We start from the raw sequence: 6,092 nt of genomic DNA, 5'->3' as shown, positions 1-6,092 counted from the left end.
ATCCTCATTTGCCAAGAAGGTGCAACTCAAAGACACGCTGTGTTGTGTAGCCGTCTACCAAAAATGGAAAAGAAGTGGAGAAAGATGGCCACATAGTCCCAGAAATCACTTCAGATTGGGCATCGACACTCTCTTCCGTTTCCTCAGCTATACTTGTTATAGAAAAATCTCTTAGTGACTCTCTTTCCATGAGCCTCGGCCTCTCTCCCCTTCCCTCAGTTCTAAGATCTCAAATCTATTTCTCCTAGAGCACAAAGCAGGTAGCTCCATCTTCCTCAAACTCCTGATCTGTGACTAGGTCCAGAAGCAGATCTTTGCAGAGTCCAAAGGCCCATTAAATATTTTCCTAAACCAAAGAGAAATTATTCTGTTGAGCTCTATCTCCTAGCATACATACATGACTGTAGTTTTAAAACACGGCACCATTTTTTCTTAGGTCACAGCCATATTAAACAGAATAAAAATCAGACACATCGAAATCATTCCATAAGCCTGCTACTCAACTTGCAGAGCCGTCGGTGGTCTATAAAGTCATTTTGCTCCCTGGATACCTCTCCAACTCATCCCCTCCTTCACATCGTCACTGTCACTGCCACTGCTGTGGACCTCACCATCTTACCCGTGGCTCGGACCTTGCCTCCTAAACTTGTCTCCCTGACATCAGCCTCTTCCTCTTCCAGTTGCATTCACCTGGCCAACAAAGTGTCCTTGCAAAAATTCAAACCTTATCAGGACGCTCTCCCAGTTAATCGCCATAAAGGACCATCACCAGCTCTCAGAAGCATGTGTGGCCTTAATCGGCCACGATCTAGTCCAAAGTTAGCACCCCGCCCTTACACCCTTCCATTCTCCTAATGACATCCCCTGGCTGTTATTAAAACACACCTTCTCTTCTTACACCTTGATATCTGAACGAGGCCTTTTCCTCCTTTTGGAATGTGACCTATGATCTCCTTAAGAATGTCTTAACACTTAGACCTGCTTCAGGACTCAAGGCCCAGCTTGCCCATCACTTCTGTGAAGTCTCCCTCTTGGTTCTCGTAACCCGCGGTACATGCCTTCATTACTGCATTTTCCACATGACACTGTTAGTGTGGAAGTATCTCCTCTACCAGACTGCAAAGTGAAAAGGAACATTGGCGTCAGTTCATCTCGGTTCCCTAGTACTCACCACAGCACTTAGCTCTGAGTAGGTGCTCGAGAAATCCTCATTTAATTGAGTATCAATTGAGCCACGTCAAACAATAAAGCGAGATTTTTAAGGTACTGTGGTAAGCATTTTGGATTAACTTCAACTCAAATTTCTTTAAAATAAGGGGGGAGAGAGGATCCTGACTTATTTCATTTAAAACCAAGGACAATAATGTTTCCTGGATAAATATTGGGAAAATTGGCTCTATTTATGAAGAAAAAGAATTTGAATTGCTATCTCAAATCATCGTGCAAAAGTGACCTCAAAATGAATTAAAACCCCCAAAAATAAAAGTCGCCCATGGAAAACGAAGCAGTGATCAGAACTAAAAGTACATAAAAATGGATAGAACTTTAAAACACAGTTAAGTAAAATTGTAGGAAACAGAATCTGTTTCTGTTTCTTACAACAGCACTTATGTAAATTAAAATCATAAACATAAAAATACAAAACAACAATGAATATTTTTTCAGGATATTCTTACCCAAAGACACACATTAACCACATTCCGGTGTGTGCCTAAGGCAAGGTACAGAATAAAGAAGTAAATTAAGGGGAAAAAAAGAGGAAAAAGATATTTCCTGAACTGATAATAGTGGATTGTGAAGGAGGGATTTTCAAGGACACATTCATCAGTAAAGATACATATTGTACCTGTTTGGGTGATATAGTGTGAGGGGAAAATAAATGAGAAAAGTAAATTTTTTAAGTGGGTAATGAAGGAGATGGTATATTGTGTGCTGAGAATACAGGTAATTCAGTTGTGGATCTAAGGTCTAAATAATAAAATTAAAAACTTAAACAAATGCAAAAGAATATTCGAAGTTTGGTCTCATAAAATAATGGGTGGGGAGGGCAGCAGAGAGTCTGTCTTCGGGGTGTCATGTCGCCTTCTGGCATCTGAAAATCATCTTGTGGCTCCTTTCTGAAGGCAGTGATACAGGACAGGCCCTAGGCGGACAGAAGATTGTAGTTCCTGCTCTGCCTGTGACTTGCTCTGTGATCTCAACAGGCCACTCCACTGTCCTGGGCCTGAGTCCTTATCAGAATGTCACAGATAACAAACAATACCAGTGCCTCATCACAAAGGGCTGTGAGAGAGCCAGCAGAAGGGACTGGGCTTTACAAATAACTCGGGACTCCAGCTCCCAGGTGGACAGTAGTACCCATCGGCCATTGTCAGAAGTCTGCAGCCATTGCGTCAGACTTACGGAAGGAGGGAGAAGGAGGGCGAGAGGAAGGGGGGGCGATAGCCCACCCACTGAACCCACCTAACTGTTGTCTGAGCTTTTGTCTTCAGATCTGTTAGAGCTCACTTAGCCGGCTGTGTCCTTGGGGGAAGTCATCCAGGCTCTGGGGCTCTGTGGTCCATACGACCCAGACCTCACGTTTCATCTCTAGAGAATGACTTTGGATGAAGGTCACATGGTGACAGCCTGAGACCTATGTTTCAAGGACCTGAGAACAAGACCGTCCCCATGCAGGACTGCCCTAGAAATTTCCTTCCTGTTTGGATTGAAGACGAATTGCTAACTGCTTTTGTGGGAACAAATGGAAGGTCCACTGGTTTCACTAATCTGCCGGCATAAACAAGGGAAATCCTCATTCTTTTATATAAAACAGCACATCTGGATTTATTAAATATTATTGCTATTTCGACACAATTTATAGTTAGTATGTCCTATGATTTAGACTGAAGGCAAATATTTACAAAATGTGGGGAATTAATTTTTAAAAGAACTCCAAAATTACTTGCATTCAGACAAAGCGAACAATAATTTTGTAACCATTAGTAGTTTGCCTAATAAATCGGCCTGCTGTGTTAAAAACAGAGTCTCTTCCAGAAGTATACTGAGTGACACCGAAGTCTTTCCATGAGCCATCACTGATAATGCCTTACTCATCAGCTTCTACAGCTGTATAACTTGTCCTGAAGGCAGGTGAGCGACCAAAGGCAAGCGTCTTAAAAGGAAGAAAACATCCACTATTGAAATTATGAGATATATTCTGGAATTGGACCTAGAACTCAAGCCTCTGACTTGATTTAGAAACTTGGGTTGATCTTATTGCTTTAAGATACCAACTACTCTGTGAGCAGGAACAAAAAAAAAAAAGGTATATTTTTCTCGATGCAAAAATTCCCGACTTTGGGCTAAAAATGTACTCTGTTTTGGCAGATGGAAGGACAGGTTGCAAAGGGCTCGTAAATATTCTGTCACTGAGTGCCTGTATGTTTTGTAACACAGTTCCACTGACATCATTGGCCTGAAGATAAAGCAAGCAAGAAGGAGGAGGGGCTACCAAGAAAAGAGAAGTCACTTTATCTGTGACCTATTATTGAGTGGCTTTTTGAAACCTGAGTCATCAGTTTAGTGTTGTCCCATGGGGAAGGGTTAGGAAGTGATAAACAAAATAAATGACAGAATCCAAATGGGAAAGCACTGCTCTGGGAGCTATTGGCTGCATAACAAGGAAGACTGGATACAAATGTTTATCCCATCAACACGCATACAATACTTGGACAAATCAGTTTCTAGACTGAATGTACAGTCACGTGATGTTTATGATGCCATAAACTTAAAGTGATTAATAAACCTGCTACTGAATTTACACTATTCTACTCAATTTACACAGTCATGTTTTGACAGCAGAAACCATTTTTTGCACTGTAAAGCGTCAGAAAAGGAACAGTGGTGACATAAACTGAACTAGATAAATCTGATGGCTCTGGTACCACTGACGTTATTCCTTGCTTACTGTCACTTTGAGAAAAATGAAAGCCCCAGTTCCGCTTATTCAATTCAACTCATTGGCAAGATCCCTAATCTGGGAACACAAGAACAGAAAAAACTCATAATAAAGAATATAGGGATTAATGCTCTTACTCGACATGGAGAATCATTTATGATTCTTGTAGATGTGGGCAATTTATTTAAATAACACTCGGATACTAAATCTGAAACGATAAACTGAGGATAATAGGATATACTCCACTCTACTGCTATCTTTGTTTTGTGGATCATTGAGAAACATGCTCTTCGAAGTAAGAATCATGTCTTCTTTAACATATAAGATACATTAAAGATATATCTTAATATCTATTAAGATATTAATAGATATTAAGATATATCTCAATCGTTTCCTCAATCCAACAAATATTAAATGTGGAATTATAACGAGCAGGGTAATTTGATCTTCTTTTTATAATCCTGCCAGCTGAGTGAGTTCTCCAACATAATTACTTAGGGAGGTGGTGTGTATTATGTTGCTATTGCTTAAAATATGTGAAAATCCTTTACACAAAGGGCCTCCAATGTCAGTTTAGAATAAAATAACACTTGTTGCTTTACTTTAAATTTATATATTATTTCGTTCAAAATACGTTTTCACCTTGACTTTCTTATCGGAGTTGATCCAAGTGGCTTTTATCTGAGTCAAAAATTAAATACATTCTCAAAGCACTCACCAGCATTGTGCTAGGTGTGATTTCAAAGAGGCCTTGCCCAAATGCTCAGGACAAAAGCCTCCTCTGGGCTCAATTTAATACCTCCCAAGTTTTTTGCCAAAGGGAACACCCATCCTGCTTTTACAGGTGTCAGTGTTGGTGAGGATGAATACAGAAGATCAGTCACAGTGATTTGCAAGGTAGTTAAGGAGCTGTAACTCCCTGCCTGTCCTCGTCATTCTCGTCCTAGGTCCCCGTTTCCTATTTCACTGTCAAAATCTGAAGACTTCCTCTGTTTCGTCTCAGCACCAAATCTATGCCATCTACTCTTCCTTCCAACCTCTCCTGCAGAAGCTCCTCCACGCACTCATCCATCGGTTTTCATTAACTTTTAAATCTCTGCGGCATCATCAGCAGTTAGCCCTTTTTATATTCTCAATGGAAGGGGGTGCTTTCTGTATTTCATGAGTTTTGTCAGTTGCTTGTCACTACTGCTCATCTTAAAATAAATAACTTGGCTTTAGGTCTACTCTATCATATTTCTTTTAACTTATGTTATCTTTACTAGTCTCATCTTTTTATATTCTTTGATCTTATCCTGTTTCCTTTATAACTTAATTCGGAGGTTTCATTTCTTTTTAGTCTTCTTTTCTAATATAAGCGTCTGAGTCTGTAAACTTCCCACTAAATACCACTTCGGCTGCATCTCCCAAATTTTATGTGTAGTATTTTTAAGATCTCTAAATTATAAGTCATCTAGGGAGGAGGCAAGAGAACTGAATGCTAAATCAAGCCACATTCAGAGACTGCAATATGCTGATCAGCCCTGCAGCCAGACCTCCAGGAAACCCGCAGAACAAAGGGAGATTTCTGCCTGGATGGCTAACAAACCATTTCCCTCACACTGTGAAGGAAAAACAGTCTTAAGTGGCGCCTTATGCAAAATAAAATCATTCATTCCCTAAGGCTAAAACCACGGGGAACTTATGGATCAAAGGCTAGGAGCTGCCCACTGGCCTTTCACGCTCCATATTCTTACCTTTTCACTTTACATACTCTTATCCTTCCTCACTGTCTGTCCAGACCATCAAAGGAAATGGGTAAACAAAGTCTTTAAACTGTAACTCACAGAAACTAAAGTATGATCTGTCAACTGAATTCCCAGAACCCTCGAGGGTTCCTCTCAGTGTCTTTCCTCTGGCCCTCTCACTGTCCTGGTCTCTGTCTATTGTCTCTGTCCCTCTGAGTCTCTCTTAGGCTCTCTCACTTCTCTGTCTCTGAGAGGAGACCATGCTGTCTATGGGGGCGTTACTCCTTCTCTAATAAACTTTCCTTTTGACTCCAAACCTGGTAGGCGTTTAAATTCTTTCCTGAGCTCAAAGAACCCTTTTCTCTCTCAATGCAAGGCTTGAGTTCCCCCCACTCAGGGGACTTTGCCCTGTCCTGCATCATAAG

The sequence above is a fragment of the Pteropus medius genome, unplaced genomic scaffold (assembly GCF_902729225.1).
Source record: "Pteropus medius unplaced genomic scaffold, Ma_sr-lr_union100, whole genome shotgun sequence".
NCBI lineage: Eukaryota > Metazoa > Chordata > Mammalia > Chiroptera > Pteropodidae > Pteropus > Pteropus medius.
The sequence above is the reverse complement of the archived record's forward strand: the minus strand, read 5'-3'. Positions refer to the sequence as shown.